The 18294-nt window shown below is 41.0% G+C and overlaps 1 protein-coding gene across 1 annotated transcript in view; it reads left to right on the plus strand.

The window, feature by feature from the left end:
* The first annotated feature begins 15324 nt into the window (after positions 1 to 15324).
* Positions 15325 to 18294, plus strand: part of tbx4 (T-box transcription factor 4) — a 29194-nt gene continuing 26224 nt past the window's right edge. Inside the window, exon 1 of the mRNA XM_084951686.1 lies at positions 15325 to 15529. The gene's annotated coding sequence lies outside the window, so the exon portion shown is untranslated. The remainder of the gene's footprint in view (positions 15530 to 18294) is intronic.

Raw genomic sequence — 18294 nt, forward strand, 5'->3', positions numbered from 1 at the left:
TAATGTTATTTTCAGCCATTCTACATCAGTCTTAGCATTTTTTAATGTGCTACTAAAAGTCAGTACAAATATATTTATGAAGTCATATGATTTTGCATTGAAAACCAGCAGGAGACTGCCACTCCTCCAAAAGCGCTGCTTCCAAACGCAACAACCACTAGGTGGCACACTTACTTACTTTAGAAGTATCACTGCTTTATTAAAAGAAATCGGGAAGGACATTTCAAAAACTAATAATACATCAGATGATTTGGGTTATAAATGTCTTCTACAAAGGAGCAATATTAAATAAGGACATGCAGTTTTTAAAAAGAGAAACAGTATCATTTGGTCAAATGTCTGTATATTACAGTATTAATACTATGTGTGTGTGTGTGTGTGTGTGTTGTGAGCATTGACCAATACTCAGAATAATAATACCTGGGACTGTGTCCCGTTTTTAAACAACTGCAGATTCCAAGATAATCAGTTCAAAAAACTGTGCATAAGTTATTTGTATGTGTCATTTTCACAGAACAAATAAGAGCCTAAATAAAGAGTATGGCGGGCCTGTTCAGCAGTGAAGTGTAGCATCGCTCACACAGTTAAGGGTTGTGTGAAAGCAGATTTGTTTGATGTTAGGCGTAGTGTACATCAAAGCTCTGCCAGGTCTGTCAAATTCCAGGAAAGACTTTTTAGTACTGAGCAGCAAAATGTTTACAAAGGGTTGAAAAGGGAAACAATTTCTCAGATTTCTTTTAAAGAAATCTGAGAAATTGATGCTTAGCAGAGGCAAATGGGCAGATTTATATATTTAAATTTAACCGCAAATGTGTTTGCTTTTATTAAGAATACTACATGGCACCTACAAGAGAGCTGCATAATTTACACATCCTTGGTGGTTTCCAAGTATACATCACAGCCTGATTTAGGAAAATTATAAGATGCACAAAGTCTGCGCACACACTATGCATCGTAGTTCATGCTCTTACGACCTGCTGCTCTGGAGACAAATTACAGACTGAAAGATGTCGAATGGAAAAGAGATAAATCAGAGCAAGCCAAATACTGTGGTGTAGCTAATGAAGTGGCTGGAAAGGCCAGACTGGGCAACCCCCATCTTTGTCACTCATTACAGCTGAGGGAAACAGTGGAGGTTTGCAATGAAACAGGCACCTTTTACTGTCCTAGATCAAACAGCAGCCAAAATCTGCACCGTCTGCACTTCAAGCCTCAATTACGAACACGGTATGAGCATGTCGGACAACCAGGTCGTTGCAAAAACAGGCTTTTGATCATGGCCAAGTTCTCGAGGATATGTTTAAAGAGGACAGCAAGAGGAACTGTGCAGAATCTGTACATCTGACCCAGGAGAAATCATTTGCTCTGATGGCACTAAAAGGCCTGGCCTCCACACACTGGGCTGACACAGAGATGAACGCAAGAGATTAGCAAAGACTAACCGTCTATGTCATGATGAACGGACGCCTGGGCCAAGTCACAATGCTGAGACTAAACCCGCCAGTTCTTCTAAAAACATACAATCCCCTCAGCGCTTGTCCAAGCGCAGACATATGTAAAATACACCCACACCAGACTGGATAAACTTTGAGTTGCTCCACAGACACACAGTGTACTCAAACTGGAGTTTGACTGATGCAGCTTCTTCTTTAGAAACAAGGACAGTGTAGATTACTTCTAAGTGTTGTTTATTACTAACTGCTACCCAGCTATAAACAGGCTGATTTAGGAATTAAGAGATTTTAGTGAATTATGTTACTTTTACCAGTCTAGTTAAAGACTGACCAGGTTTAAATCAGTATGGTGGAAGAAAATTGCTTAGTTAAGAATGTCAACTTATAATAGCTCTTATAGGTAAAACACTGGCCTCATTCTGGGTTATTTTAGTGTTAACTAAGGCAGAGAATCGTTTTCTGGTACATAAGAAAAAAACTGTTATTTCAGTGTAAAACTCTTGTTCAATTAAAGTTGTATTAATGGAGTTAGATTGATGAAGAATGCAGTTGGTTTAATGTTACTGAACGCTTTCAATAGAGTCACCAGCTTGAGCTCCTAATCTGGCTTACTTGCTTAAACTTAAAGCTGCGCTGGTTATCTGCTGAATACTACAATACAAAGCTTGTTTTACACCTTTGCTAGCTGGTAAATGCATACCAATGGATCAGCCTGTATGGGTGCAATGCTTCTTTAATGCAGCCTCACGTTCCTCACATTCCTCACGTTGGGAGGGTGGTAGGTCTTGACAAAGCAGAACTGTGATGGATCCCGGAGTCATTTTTGACCAGGATATGTCCTTCAACATGTGCATAAACAAATATGTAAGCTGCTTTCTTTCATCTGTACAGTATTCTAAAATTAGAAACATCTTAACTCAGAGTAATGCTGAAGAATTAGCTCATGCATTTATTACTTCTAGGGTGGACTATTGTAAGTTATTAATTTAAGGTTGCTCTAAAGGTTCCCTGAAAGATTCATTGCAGGGCAGACAGACAGCCACTCACAGTCATGCCTATGGACAATAGGTATCAGGGGTGTAATTTTCAGGGGGGTTAGGGGGGTTATGACCCCCCCCCCCCAATAATCGGACCCAACCAATATAACCCCCCCCCCCACCCCCCCAATAATATTATGAATTATCTTGCATAAATAGGCTGTTGATTTTCTTTACTCATTTCAGGTATTACCTGCAAAATAGTTGCATGTTTAATCATCTGGGAATTTACCCAGATTTATTTAGTTATACATTTTTTACAGAAACATTTGTTGTTCTACATAAGATTTGCATGTATAAATGTGATTACCCTTAAAGATTCCATATTAGGGACCCCCCCCCCCCAATGTTGAGCACAAAGTTGCACCGATGATAGGTATGGACTTTGTGCTGCGGGAGGAAGCTGGAGTACCCACAGTGAACCCATGCAAACTCGACACAGAAAGGCACTGGCCACATGGCGGAGTCAAACTTAGGACCTTCTTGCTGTGAGGCAGCAGTGCTAACCACTGTGCCACCTTGCTGCCCTTTCAAACTTTTCCCAAACCTATAGTTGGGACTGGATCAGGAGCCCTTGATGTATCCTCCATTTATTCTATTATAGGCTCTGGCTGCTGAGCGACTTCCCATGATGCACTGAACATTTCTCCACTTCCCGGTGTTTTATTTTACTATTTTTCCAAAAGCGTTCACTCGCCTATCCAAATCATTGATTTCAGGAGTTTCAGTCACTTCTATGTACATACAGACTGCTTTTACAAACATTTGTGAAAGAGTGGGTCACTCACAGAAACTTGGTGAATTCCAGCATTGCACTGTGACAGGATGCCACCTTTTTCAGGGGTTGGGTCTGTGACCCAGCGTTTTGAGTTTATTTTGTGTTTTTGATTTCCTTATGTTAGATGGCGATAATATTAAGTTCTTGTGTCATTATTTAGTTAGGCAGTAGTTGAGTTTTATTCTATTTTTTTTTCATTATGAGTCTTCAATTTAATTCAATTAAAAAAAAAATGATATAGCACCAAATCACAGCAACAGTCGCCTCGAGGTGCTTTATATTGTAAGGTAGACCCTACAATAATGCATACAGAGAAAAACCCAGCAATCATATGACCCCCTATGAGCAAGCACTTTGGCGACAGTGGGAAGGAAAAACTCCCTTTTAACAGGAAGAAACCTCCAGCAGAATCAGGGAGGGGCGGGGCCATCTGCTGCGACTGGGTGGGGTGAGAGAAAGAAGACAGGGTAGAAGACATGCTGTGGAAGAGAGACAGAGATTCAGAGATCTTCCTGATCTTCTATGTAGTCTGTCTTGTCTTCAGTGTTTTTACTTTCACTTATGCCAGTGCCATAGTCTCTCCCTGTGTTCTGTTGTAACTGTCAAGTTTGTGTTGTCATGTCTACGTTCCACTATGCTTCCTGTTTTATTTTGTAAGTCTTGTTTCCATGTTCTAAGTCTAAGTTGGGTGATGGGGATATGTGGCAGGGAGGGGTCTGTGTTCTCTATTTACCTGCATTTGTGATTCAACACTTGTTTTGAATGATTTTTTTTGTAGCTCAGGAAGTAGGTCATTTACTCACTGGAAGTCTTGTGGTTTGATTCCTGGGTGCTCCAGTCTGCATGCCAAAAGGGTAAGATACAGGATGTGTTGTAAATGTTGTAAATGTAAATGTCAATGTTGGATAAAAAGGCACTAAGGCATAAAAAAGAGCATGTGTGAATGGTTAAATGGACTGATTCTTATATAGCGCTTTTCTACTCCCCAAGAGTACTCAAAGCACTCGATACAACACATTCACCCAATCTCACAAGAACTTTCTCTAAACTGAGTGCTTTTCACTCCGATGGATGCATCGGAGAGTACCTTGGGGTAGTATTTTGCCCAAGAATACTTGACATGCATGACTGGAGGAGCCAGGGATCGAACCACCAACCTTCCGATCAGTAGTTGACCTGCTCTACCTCCTGAGCTACAGCCACCTCAGTTAAATGAAGCTATATTGTATAAAGTGCTCTGACAAAGTAACAAAGTACTATATAGAACCAGTTCACCATAACACTTGCTACACACCTTTAACAATAGATGAAATGATTATGTGCAACATAAAAGGCTTCAGTCAAAGTGATGGTAAATGGACTGAATCTTACACCCAGAGCACTCAAAGCACTTTACGTAACGTGCCTCATTCACCCAAGCACCTTTTTATGCATAACTATTTTCTATCTGCTATTCACACACATTCATACTCCATGCATTTGGAGAGCAACGTGGGGTTAGTGTCTTACTCAAAGATATTTGACATACAGACTGGAGAAGCCAGGGATCGAACCACCAACCTTTCAATCAACTGACTTGCTTTGCCTCATAAGCTACGGCTACCCCAGTGAGCAACTGTCCTACCGTCCCCATTTTAGAAGAAGTTTCTAAGTTTGTGGACAAGGCACAGGTGGCACAATACGAAGATAGCCAGGATAAGTGGGTGAAAAACTTATTACAAAGGAGCCTCAGCGAACCAGAAAAGAATGTGCTCGCCAAAGGACTTGATTTTGTGATTTATCCACAATAGCTCACAGAAACAGGGATAAGGAACACAACCTGAAGCATAGCAAATCAGGATGAAGGTCTCAGCTACCCTCTCCAGTGCAAAATTCCTCTGTCTAACTGCACAGTACAAGAAAAACAGAACACTGTCACATCCCTAAGCAAAGACCAAAACATCACCATATTACCAGGCAATAAGGGAAGGTGCACTGTTGTTCTATACTCAACTGATTATCACACCAAGATTACTACACTCCTCAGTGACAACAATACCTACAAAGCCTTAAGATGAGACCCCACAAGCAACTACAAAAAGAAAGTCATCACTTCCCTGCAACAACATGAAAAAGCCATTGACCGCCCTGCATGTGTACAGAGGGGATGTTATACCCTGTATATATGGATCTATTCCACTCAGACCCATTATTAGCAGTATAAACTCATCTCTCCACCTACAACACTTCGAGGCACCTCACCACCATCCTAGCTCCCCTTGTGAGGAACACACCCCATCACACCTTGGTCAAAACAATTATAAGACTTCACTGTTCACATCAACCCAGTGGACTCATAATAAAGGTACAATTTGCCAATGCCATTTCTGCATTGTGCTGTACACACAGAGGAGAATGGAAACTTCAAAACAAAAGTTTACCGGAAGTCCACAACAGACCAGTACCGACTCCCACCGCCCTCTGGAACGCAAACCTGGAGTAATCAAGACCCCGCAACACCCAGTAAAAATGGTTTCTTCTAAGCAAGAGGGGAAACAAAAGGATCACACACATGTAAACAAAGCTCTTAAAACATGTGGTTATCCCAAATGGGCCTTCATCAAATCAGCAAAGATGCACAGGAAAGAAGGTCAAACACCAACTAGGGAGGAACAGAGTGACAAACGGAGCAACACCGTCAATCCTTATGTAGCAGCTTTATCAGAGAAACATCCCAGTGCACTTCAAACCCAACCGCATCCCGGGACAAAACACAAGTTGAACAACATGGTGGCTTACAACACTGACTTTCTGCCACCTGCAATTCAATTTTGAGATCCCTTCCAGGAACCTCAAAACCCGCTAACATCTTGTGTGAGGAGATCTCAATAGGTCACATGACCGTGTGACGCCACGTCTCACAATGGTAAATGGCCTGTATTTGTATAGCGCTTTACTAGTCCCTAAGGACCCCAAAGCGCTTTACACAACCAGTCATCCACCCATTCACACACTGGTGATGGCAGCTACATTGTAGCCACAGCCACCCTGGGGCGCACTGACAGAGGCGAGGCTGCCAGACACTGGCGCCACCGGGCCCTCTGACCACCACCAGTAGGCAACGGGTGAAGTGTTTTGCCCAAGGACACAACGACCGAGACTGTCCAAGCCGGGGCTCGAACCGGCAACCTACAAGGTGAACTCCCAACTCTTGAGCCACGATCGCCCCAACCAAAATTTCTGCTGATATTGACCCATGCACACTTTGGCTCATGTGATGAGGCACATGACCAATAGTGGGTCAACAACCTTCTTAAGGAACAACTCCCTCTAGGGTTTGGATACCTGGGACTCTCCACCATTTGATTTTAGAACTAGTAGTGAAAGAAGTCCATTCGCTTTCTTTCCAAGCTCCTTATGACTGACAACCTACACAGGCATTCATACAAGTGCTTTTTTAACGCCTAAACACCCATAGGCTTAGACGCCGACGGATAAATCTGGGACAACACAGGGTTGAGTATCTTGTCCTTCAACGTGCAGATTGAAAGACCCAGAGATCGAACCACCAGAAGAGCGGGTCATCTAATAATCAGTTCAGGAGGTACAGCCTATAGTTAAAATGTAATAATGACCAGATATTTAATCAAAATGATTATAACACTTATTTTAGTAATCAGTCTATGGTTCACCAATGAAATTCATTCACTTTGGTCAACGCTGAGATCAGTTACATCAACAACAAACTATATGGGAAACCATAAGAAGGAAATCACTTGTACGGTCTAAAGAACAAAGTAAATAAATAAAACAATAAAATAAAACAAAAATCTGTAATTGATTTACTGTTTAGTGAACACAAATACAACGAGGAGCTGCTGAGGGTCACATTTGTCCCAACCATAGGCCCCCTGAATGTGTCATCATGTTATGACTTACTTGGTGATTCCCATCTAAAATATAATCCAATTTCCTTTGGCTTCACTACAAAAACTGACAAAACTGATTTCTGATGGTACTGAATCTGATGAATTGTTTTTAGAAACAGTGTAGAGTTAAAGAGTTACACCTAGAAAAGAATTTGTTCAGCACAGTTATATAAATACAACCTAGAATGCTTAAGGGTGATAAAAGTTAATTGTGACTGAAGGTTTTTAGGACAAGAAAACTACGGCACTATGACATGGCATTAGTTAATGTGATGGCTATAAATAGAGAAAACTCTTTGGATTAGTAAAGAACCAGTCTCTGTTTACTGTCTTGAAAGAGTTCATGTTTGCTATATTTGTGAATGAAAGGCTCCAGTGAGTGTTTATAACACATTGCATGAATGTATCTGATATGAACCAGTCTTGCAATTCTTTACTGAATTACTTATTCACATCTGTGAACATTCCCATTCCCCGAGTGGCTCTCTCAAGTGCAAAAGCTCCATTCAGTGTTGAATCTAAGGCGGACCTGAAAATGCAGGGCGCCTATCTTGAATTTTTAGAATATAGTACAGTAATATTGCACAGGGCTCCATACTGTAGTGCTTTACACATTTGGCTGATCTCAAGATGAGAAACAAAACCTTTGGAGGAAGCATCATTTGTAAAGATCTGCCAGCTCAAACACATGGCGTGACCGTCATGTTAATAGAAGAGAACTGCCTGAACTGTTTTAAAAAGTCCTGCGTCCATATTAATGGCCTCTATGATCTCCGTACTGATAAATAAATGTGAGGTGTTGTAATCGTATTTTGGACTGAGTCGCATCGGTGAATGCACATAACAATCTTAGATATGATCACACGCAGTCATGTAAACACATGACATCAGTGCTTCTGTTTCAAATCCAATGCTCACACAGTTTTCTCTTTTTTATTAGAAAATGAACTAAGCACAAGTCTTTTGAAACCCTTTGAGATGACTGCTAACAAGTCAGTCACACCCAATAAAAACAGAGATATAGTGAAATGCAGCGTCACAAATGGCTGCCCAGTTATTACCGCCTGTAACAAAATAAAGCTGGCAGACTGCAGCAGTGAGGATGGGGACAAAAAGTAGTCCTTAAAATCCTTCAGTCCCACTTAACTTTAATCACCCTTTAAGCAAACAATGTAAAAGAATTCAGGGGAGCTTGTCCTTGTCACAGATGTCTGCATTTTATTAGTTTGTCACAGGCAAACACTGCTGTTCTGCTTTTAGCTCCGACTGTTACAGTGACAACTGTGCAGCAACAGGGGGAGTTTGAGGAACATCAGAACTTGAGTATCTCAAAGAGAAAAAAACAAACAAACAAACGAAAAAACTTGTAGAAAAAGACATAAAAGCATGAGTTGTGTTGGATAAAGATTACTGTACTCTTGCATTTTTGGCACTTCTCCCAACACCTATTGGTCAGAAGTTGCAGCCCTTTAAAGTCCCAGGTTTATGAATTCATTCACTTGAAGTTCCATTTCCTCCTGAACAAAATCATTGGTTTAATAAGCAAGAGTCAAATAAGAGCCAGCCATCTCTGACCCACATCTGCTTTTCGCGAGCCACATAAAAGGCAGAAGGGAAAGTCCAAATGTATCACTTCCACGTTCTGTGCACATGGCAAAGCCATTTCACCGAGGCACAACTAGAACACGGACTCTGGGGCCTGGTGCATTGATGAATCGATGAGGAGGAAGAAGTCGGCGAAGGATTTTGGAGGTTCCGTCATGGGAGGTCTGACCGACTGCTTCCACTGTGCTGGGTTTAGGTCTGTGAAGTCAGCAGGATAACCAGGTCCCATGTCTGGCCTGTCACATGTTCGGGGATCAGAGAAACTGAAGGAGCTGCAGTGTGTACGTGAATGTTACTAAGACTATGGCTTTGACCAGATCTTGAACTGAGCAGCACATGATGCCTACATACCGCCAGCCAGGCAGTCTCTAAAGTCCAACTGAAATCAGCAATTGACCCTGACACTAATATCATCAAGCTGGGCTCCAAATTAAACGCACTCAGTGCAAACATGGCGCACACTTCAAAGAGTCCAGGGGCTTACTTCAGAAAAACAAAAGGCATGACACTGTTTAAATACAAGCACTGGGGAACTAGTGAGACGCCAGAGCTTGTGAGATGGAGCAGAAAGAAAGAGACAAATAAACAGGAACAGTGTTAAAGAACCTGTAACCCTGCTAGACAGGGCACCAGTTTGTATTATTCAAGTGCTGTGTTGTGACCTGTGTTGGACCTCCATCAGTTCACACTTGCTAATGATAGCAAGCAGGAGGATACGGGTTTAGGTTGTTACTTAGTTTTCCCTTATGTGTGATGGCGCTAGGTGGCTCCACGCCTTACTGTTTGCTCTGAGTTGTAGTTGTGGAGTAACTGCTCTGAGGCCGCTGTCTGTGTAAGCAGAGCCAACACTGAGGATGGATAGCTTCAAACATTCTTTGAGTCTGTTTCAGTGGATTTAGTGCTCAGGAATTTGGGCACTGTAGGGGTCTAAATAAAAGAAAACACCATCTTTAAGTCTCTGTCAACTGTCAAAAAATTAAAGAGACTTCAGGGAAATCAGTTATTCTCTGCACTATAAGGGAACAGTCACATTTCTGCCACTTGAGGCATAGATGCCCACATGTAGAAAATTTGCCACAGGAAACACCCGGCTAACTTCCCAAAGTGTCAAACCAGAGTTAGAGACTAAATTTAAATGCCTTTGCAGAAACCCAAACCACTGCACTTCTATTAATTGGCCACAGAGGATTTAGAGTTTGATGTTATCCAACCACAGAGCTTAATCCCTGCGTATAATGAAGATGTACTCCGTGACATTCAAAACAACACTACAGTATATCGTGTGAAGCTAAGATTTTAAAAAGCAACCATACCTTTATAGAAGGAAATGTTTCCTAGAACTTGAAGCTTTTTCCTGCTGAATTATGTTTTAGACTCAGAATAGGACTGCAGGAAAGCTTTGCCAGTATTTCAGGTATTTTTCAACATACATTATACATATGAGAGTTATTTGGTGTCTGGACTTAAGTCCATAAGATGAGGGAAAAAATTCTAAGTAGAGTTTAATTTTGGAGGTTTTCTAGAATGTATTCTAACTGATAGTACAGTTACTGATCTACCCAAGCCAAAAAGTCTAATAAACATGTTGGTGAAAAAAAACTGCTTTATTATTAGTGCGACTAACCATAATCTTACCGATTTATATAAAAAGTGCTAGAAATAGTGAGATCTGTGCTGCTATAAAAGAACTATAGAGAACAGGAACACAGAGAGGTGTAGCTTCAGGCATAAACTTTTGAAACAATTTTATTTACAATGAAACTGTTGCCTGCTGCTTGGGGAGTCCTCATCTAACATACAGCGGCAACGCTCATAAATATCTGCAGTAAATACAGTATATATGGTTTATATTGTTTCACTATCACATAAGAGAAAATGTACATTTTCATTGCAATAATTTGACAGCAGGAAGTTTGTTCCTGCCAAAGTTTGTTAAGTGTCCAAAATGAAAAGGCTTCAGGCTTACTTAGAAATGTTGATTAAACATTACAGAGTGTGTAAATTTAGATTGCTATGAAACCACTTAAATATCATGTTACAGAATTTTTAAATAAAACAATTTGGAATAAACACGCCTGTTTTTACATGACCGAGTATTCTGTTGCATATCTGGCATTTGTACTAACCAACTGGAAAGTTGAAAATTGAGTGCTGACAATGATCCCGTCCTCCTGAGTAATCACTGTAAAGCAGCCAAACTGTTTAGCTGCTACAAAGTTAAATCAAAAACTCAATCTTTAAAAAACAAAGTTCAAATCGGTGCAAAGCTTTACTTTTCTTTTTTCTTTTTCTTTTTTGATGCAGTGCTTAGATCTAAACTAGACTTCAGTAAAACACTCGTATTGAACCCAAATATCCTGGATTACCTGGTCTAACTTTTTCCATCAGCACCACATCTTCTGAGTGGAGACACTAAACACTGCCAATTATTTTTGTTTGCAGCTTGACCACTAAGCGAGGCTACAACAGCCTACTGGGCTTTAATCTCTGCCAAATCTTGACAACAAGTATATTACTCTTCGGCGGGTCAGTGCTCCATTATCTTGTCCTGCCTATCCCTAACTTTGTCGTCTGGTGTTATTTTCCGAGCAAAGCAGCTGAAAGCATCAGCAGACTGGAAATGATGCTAATGAGATTGTAAGACTGAAGATTCAAGCTCTGGGCTAAAAAAAAATACAAGAAAACAATAACTAGGCCAGTAATTATCTATCAGTAACTTATTCTAAATAATCATTGTTCATGGTTTCTTATAGACAAAACACAGAGGACAGTAGAATTCATTATTGTGTGTCAAATTAGAGCAACACCACCTTTAACATCCTTAGGCAGTGAAAATATCCCATCGGAATACTCAACAAGATAATGTTCACAATACCTCCATCCAAATATGTGCTAAAGTTTTCTTGTGCAACATACTGGAGGTCAGCCACGAACAATAATACCGCGGAGGCCTGAGGAGGGGAACTGAAACAGAAATCTCCACCTCGTCTGTGACGCACTGCAGCCACTTAAGGCTCAACATTGGCCAGGAGAAGTAAAAGTGACCAATGAGTGATTAGAAATGAAGCTATGGCAGAGAATGGGGAGGGGGCTGACACACTGTATCCATCTACAGCAGACTCGGCTTCCGCCATTTTGACTAGAAAAAAAAGAAGGAAACAGAATTTGGTGATGTGCACTAACTACACAACCCACAGACCCACTCACACACACACACACACTTCATCAGTAGCTATGCCTCAGATTAACTGAAGCACTGCATCATTTTGAGAATGAACAATATCAAGTTGACAAGGTAAACAGCTTAACTGATATTTTTGGAGTTTCTGTATGATGTGGTGGACTTGGTCTGAAAATAGTCTCATCCCAGATCCCCAAAGCAGCAGCATGACTGGTTTTTAACTATGGATGACATAAGACTGAATGGAGACATGAAATATTTAACACAGAATTATAAGAAGGGCCACAGACAGTTTAGAAGATTTTGTGTTGAAAAAAACATTTCATTTGTGTCTAACAGTTCAGATCTGATAATAAGCTTAATAATATTATACTGATACACTCTCACACCTTGTTCCAAAAATTACTAATTTCACATATTTATGCATACATATTATTATTATTATTATTATTATTATGTTAAAAAAAATTGTATCTCTACATCAAGAACATTTCCTTTGCTTTTAGTGATGTGACACTTTCAAGAAAATGTAGCGTTATTAAATCGGTTTTTAAACTTCAGCAGATGTATTTGAATTTTTGTTATCAACAAAGGAAATGAATTTGACACATTCACAGTCACCTGATTTAAAGATTAATGGTTTGTGGACGATAATTAGCACATAAATATACCTGCATGCAGTTCGTTTGGCTGGGGGTCTGTAGAAGGAATGTTAGTTGTGTTGCTTAGTATGGATGACAAGTAGCGCAAAAGGAGCGAAATAATGTTGTAAAATAATTCACAGAACATGGATCGAATGGTGGTGTTTGCCTCCCATCAGTGATCACCAATTGGAAGTCATATTTCCCAGTCCAACGCTGGTGTCAGACTGACTACAGCCGAAACCTCCTTCTGCTCCAATCACGTGACAGTGGGAGTCCGTGGAGGTTTAATTCCCTTCCAAGAAGGCCAGCTCTAATCTGCCGCTATATACATCTATTAAAGAAGAAAAAACTGAAGTTCTTTGATTGCAGCAGATGCAGAGGTGCTGCACGAGTGTGGCACAGGGAGAACTGAAGACTGGAGAGCAGGCTGAAGGAGTACAAAGGTCAGGCAGCGCAGAGAGGAGGACGGGAGGTAAGAAGCTCGCCAAATAACAAAATAAGCAGGTTTTTTGTGTATTATGAACTGTTATTGGAATTACTTTTACAGTTCAGTGTGCTGCGTCTGTGTCAAACTAAAGCCCGTCAAAAAGTACAAATGCAGTTATTTTAGTATTTGAACACGACATTTTTTTTAAGTTACTTGTGAAAACACTTAAACACTTTCACGCAAGTTTTTCACGCACTTAAATATTTAAAGTCTTGTGAATTTCCAAACTCTCTGATATTGATCGAGCCGCGCTACACGAGGTTCACACTTCTCCTGAGAGTACAACACGCACATTTATATGGTTTGAAAGGGTTCAGGCTTTAGTCTAATTGCTTTCTGGTTAATTGAACTGATTGGCTAATTGGCTGTGACACAATAAGGGCGCATGCGGAGATAAACGCAGCTACATCGTAATGAAGGCTTTTGCAGTTTCTGTGGTGGAGACAGAAAAACACTTATTGGGCGTTTCTTTTACTTCTGATAGTTTAATGAGCCAGCAAACTCAAGGTACGAGGTAAAAAATAAAAAGACAGAGAAATGTATTTATTTGGGTTAAATTGAGCATAAACGGTGGTGTTTATAGTGAGTGAGGCAGGGTGAGAATGTGTGTCAAGTTAATAGTTTGAGGTTGGAGAATAAAGCAGCTCACTCTCCGCTCTTCAGGAGTTGGAGAAAGTCTGTCAGCAGCGCTATCAGCCTGCTTGGAAAGGCAGCGGAGCAGAGCTGCAAACACACACACAGCTGAGTGACAACCGGGGCCGTTCATGCGCTCGTGTCATCAAGCAGACATATAAGTCACGCTGGCATCTGATTTATAGACGCGCTGCAGATTCACGCTTCATTTAACGCGAAGCCGCAGTGTATATTTCACCTGCAGACCCAGCGCGGCCTCCGCGTCAGCCCTGCTGCATGTGGCAGTGTGCAGAAGGATGCCTGCTGCTGCTGCTGCTGCTGCTGGGTTATTACCGCACACACACACACACACACTGACAAAACGGCTCTCAACACTACCTCATTTTCCTAAACATTATTCTCAAGTGGTTTTACATTCGGGTCTTTATGGAGATGGAAGAGTCATTTAAACCCATTTAATGCGTAAAGTTTTTATTTTTATTTTTATTTAATTCAATCCATGTATTTAAAGTTGTTAAACGTATAATTTACGAGGATTTTATTTTCTTTCAAAATGTCTTTTCAGTTATTTGAGTAGGCATGATCTACCCGTGGTCTCGATAAAACGTTCATTCAGCGTTTATTATATACATGCTAATCAAAATAAATAATTAAATGTTATGAATAATCCAGGATTCCTAATAGGTAATCGCTGGTTTGGGCCAGTGCATATTTGCAAGTGACATATTAATCACAATGTCTGCAGTGGCACAAGTAATGCGAGCGCTCTATTAAACCGCTAAGAGGCTGTTAATAGAAATCCACCGCGGCCTTGACGATGTGCTACTGTAGCACACAGCTCGCTGTTTTCAGTGTGAGATTCCATTGTATGTTACAAAGCTCTATATTGGTGGTTACATGCACAAGTTGTTAGATTGTATTTTGAATAATTTCGTGGCTTCATGTCGGGTGGGGAACAGTGTTTTGGGAGCTACGCTGGTTCATGAGGTGGGTTATCGTGGACGGGGAGTCAGGGTCACCCACCAAGCCCCGTGGAGGCGAGTGAAGGCTGGGGTTATCTTCTAGAATATTTTATGAATATTGTCTTGTTCACTGGTTGTACTTGGTTTTACATTAAAGCCTCACTTTAGTCAGCATAGGTTCGGTCCGGCCTGGTGACCCGAGGCAATGACGAGGGTTGATACAGCAATTACCAGATAATTACCAGACATGCATTCAAATGAAAACGCAATAATAATAATGCACATTATAGTCTGGTGGTGTTGGGAATGCTACCAAGATACCAAGGCTCAGAGGAGGGCACCGTTTCTACACCACAGCTGTAAGGCTGACCCGGTGAGAGGAGCAGTGGGGAACGAATCACTTTCTCCCTGCTGCTTTCACACACCGAGGGGGACTGAGCTACTGCGTGTAGCAATGTAGCAAAGCTCTTGTTGCAGTGTGTGTGTGTGTGTGTGTGGGTGTGTGTGTGTGTGTGTGTGTATGTGTGTGTGTGTGTGTGTTTCCAAGAAAATAACCCACTGAGATCCCCCCTCAGAGCTCAAAGTGCGCACTGCACAGGCGCAGAACGCGGCTTGTCGATAGAGAAGCTGAAAGGCACTAAGGCAGCCGAACCGACCGGCACTTCCCAGCGGACAGCCGCCGCTGCTGCAGCCGTCAGCACAGCGCTCGAGACGAGCAGTTATCTTCTAAAAGCACGTGCAGCCGCGGTGGGAAGGGGAGGAACCCTGCTGTTTGCAGGCCGAGGACCGAGCTGCTGTGCGCGGAGATGGATTTAAGCAGATGATAGCTGACTGCGTGAGGTACAGTAGAGAAGCGTCCGCGCTGCCGACCGACTTGTAAATAGTGCTGTTTGTTTCAAGAGGGGAGAGCAATGCTGTGTCATCCAGAGTGTGATACTCTGTGGGAGAATCAACCCACTGTAATTAACCCACTGTACTCAATCCACAGAGAAATCTGACAAGGAAGCGCTGAAACTGACAGTCAGAGAGAGACAGAGAGACAGCCAGACTGAATGAGAGCTGGGATGAGCAAGTCTAGCTTTTTATTTCTATCTTTATTTACTTGTTTTTATTGATATTTATTTATTTCAGAACATGTGCATGCTGACTTTTTTGACTGGCTGTTATTATTATTATTATTATTATTACTTTAACATTATTAAGAAAGCTGACTTTCACATTTTCTTTACAAACACTGGCCTGTGCTTGGAAGTTTTCACACACCAGCTTAAAAGTAATTAGTTAATGATACTGCTATTTAAAATATTTCAAAATGCATGGTTCACTTCATATATTTTATAATATTTGTGTTGAATGGAGGATGGTTTGAAAGCTTTTCGTGTTCAGTTTTTTGATTGTTTTAAAATATTATTGGAAGCCCAGCTTTAATAAGAAATATGCAAGCTGCTGTGATCATTGCATTTGACACTAAAAAATGACGTAGATTAAAAGCCAGACAATTGCTTTATTGTTTCCATGCATCAGTATTTGCTTATTTTATTTTGAGGAGTTTTTGTTTGTTTGCATTGAGGTTTAAATGCTGTCAGCTGATTAGAAGCAGTGGAAGGTGTTTTCTTTATGTCCTCATCAGCTAACGTTGTTTGTTGTTGAGAAGGACGTGTTGAGCACTGATGCCGGGCCTTCATGGTTCAGAGCTGTTGACACAAAATGGCGGCAGATTGAAATGTGTTACATCTGCCTCACACAGTTAGCACATCTCCACACACACGCACTGTTTTTAGCGTCTTAGGCTTTTGGTATTTGCTACTTCAAACTCTGCAGTCTTTCTGCAGACCTCTGGAAAATATGTGAACAACAGGCCCACTGATGCTGGCTGTAGCGTGGGCATCATAAACAGGAGACATCTAAGTTAAATGTGTCAGAGAACGCCACACCAGCATAGACGGTTGTTGCAGTGTTTCCCACAGGGGAACATTGAAAACCTTATTTTGTGGTAGAACCTTTAATTGTTTTATTAAAAATCAGATTTGACCTGTGATTTTCTGCATGATATTTTCATTTCAAAATGCAAAGGTTCAGAATGATTGGTGCTTTAAGATGGCTGCCAAGTTTCACAACTTTCTTCTGTGAGGCCTTTGGCCAAACAGTTTTCCTGCTTGCAAGACAAGTAAAAGTGAAGCTTTGCAGTTAAATGAGCAGCTCATCTGTATTCGTGTGCAGTTTGTTTCCCCTGTTTCTTGCTTGCTTTGCTGCACAGCCATTACTTCTTTGTCTGTCAGTGCACTATAATATTTTCCAAGCATTTAGATGATCATTTCTCCCTGTAAGCAGCAGGAACAAACCAGATTCCCTTCAGGATTTACATGTTTAAATAAAACCTTTAGATGCTGAAAACATATTTGGTGCCATGGATTTGTTTTCATGTATTTATTTACAGTCTATTGAAATGTTATAACGGACAGAAATATGTCCGGAATAGTCCTCAGATTGGATGTCGTGTGTGAGACAGAAACAGGCTCATGCATGTGCTGTTGGCTTGTGCTCATCAGTTAAACAGAACTAGTGAAAGGCCTAGATTCACACTGTACAAAAAAAAGAAAAGAAAAAAAGCTTGTAGCTGTTTCTTCGTCAGATCTTATCTTTATTAGCTTTCACAAAGGTCTCCGTCCGTTTACACTGGATGCCACCTCTCCAGTTTCATGGCTAAGAGAGTGGTTTCTCTATGTTTACAGGCAGTGTGCAGCCCTGAGGCTAGGAGACCGCAGCAAGAGGTTTCAGACTAGCATACTCTGAGCAGCTTTTGCCTTACAGAAGTACAGAAGTATTTCCAACCATTAGAAATGATCTGAAAACTAAACTGTAGTTAGAAAATGTCACTTTGTCTAACTTTGTGGAGTTAAACAAAAGCATTTGAAGCAGAAGAAATAGTTGTAAACTTGCAGTACGAAGCACACAGAGAGCTGCATCGAGGTTTGAGGCAGGAACAGAAGCAGAAACTCTGTACGTGTGACAGGCAGGACAAAATAATAATGACAAGGACGAGTCTCCCATTTTAACGAAGTATTACTTTGACTTGATTTTTTTTCTGTTAACAGTTCTGTGTTTCAAATCGAAATGAAGATTTCAGCCTTTCAGAGCTGCACTCTCAGCTGTATTTTTACTGCAGCGATGTTCACTGTACAGTGTGTCAGCCTAATTTACTGCTGAGACTTTGACCCTTTTGTGGAGTCTCGTGCACAAATCTTTAATAAAGTCCGAGCTTGGCTGTCATGGAGCTAAACATGTTTAAGTCTCTACGGGCCGAGGTTCACATGAGATGGTCATCAGGTGCTGGCATTCTCTAGATTAATGGATGAAATCGAGCAGTACAGAGTAGCTCAGTAGCACAGAGAGTTTTGTGACCCTCAGTTAACAGAAAAATGTTTGCCTCATTACTGCCGTGAACTTCAAACGGAAAATTGTGCTGATGCATTGTTCATATCGACTTAAAAGCAAACAGCGTGTGAGGAGAGAAGAGAAATATTGAAACCTCATTCCTCTGTTGTGCCACTTGAATATTATCACTGTATTTTCAACATTTTTGTCTCTCTGTTTGTATGCCCAGT

The sequence above is a fragment of the Perissodus microlepis genome, chromosome 14 (genome assembly GCF_051167445.1).
Source record: "Perissodus microlepis isolate ML-2025 ecotype Zambia chromosome 14, ASM5116744v1, whole genome shotgun sequence".
Lineage (NCBI taxonomy): Eukaryota > Metazoa > Chordata > Actinopteri > Cichliformes > Cichlidae > Perissodus > Perissodus microlepis.